Source organism: Stegastes partitus, unplaced genomic scaffold (genome assembly GCF_000690725.1).
Source record: "Stegastes partitus isolate 25-593 unplaced genomic scaffold, Stegastes_partitus-1.0.2 Scaffold261, whole genome shotgun sequence".
In the NCBI taxonomy this organism is placed as follows: domain Eukaryota; kingdom Metazoa; phylum Chordata; class Actinopteri; family Pomacentridae; genus Stegastes; species Stegastes partitus.
Genome location: NW_007577992.1, coordinates 327,704 through 328,171, shown reverse-complemented (window position 1 = coordinate 328,171; position 468 = coordinate 327,704).

The window sequence follows — 468 nt, the reverse complement described above, 5'->3', positions numbered from 1 at the left end:
CACAGTGCAGGACCGGCGGAACCTATATTGGACATAATTGTTACACAATGCAGCGATTATATAATGCCATTGCCCTGATTTCTACTGATCGAAAGCAGATAAATTAAGCTGTGTTTCAATTTGCACAGGATTCCCAGGAAGTCCCCGAGGGACCCCTGGAAGTCCCCCATCACCACCCCCTATGCACACACACAGGCTGCAGATTGGGAACCTCACCAATCCTGCTTCAGGCTTTAAAACCAAAAAAAGAAAAAGAAAAAGAAAGAAAGAGCCTGTGATGAGCCATATTTCAAATATTTACTGTGCACTCATGAAACTGTGACCTTTATGTGGCAATGAAATGCAGCTTTACACTTTCTGTTGTCTGCTGGTTTAGAGAGTTGGAAGTGTGTGTATGGAGGGGGGGAGACAGCATGGACAGAATGGAGAGGCTGATAGATGTGTGTGACAGTGTGTGTGTGTGTGTGT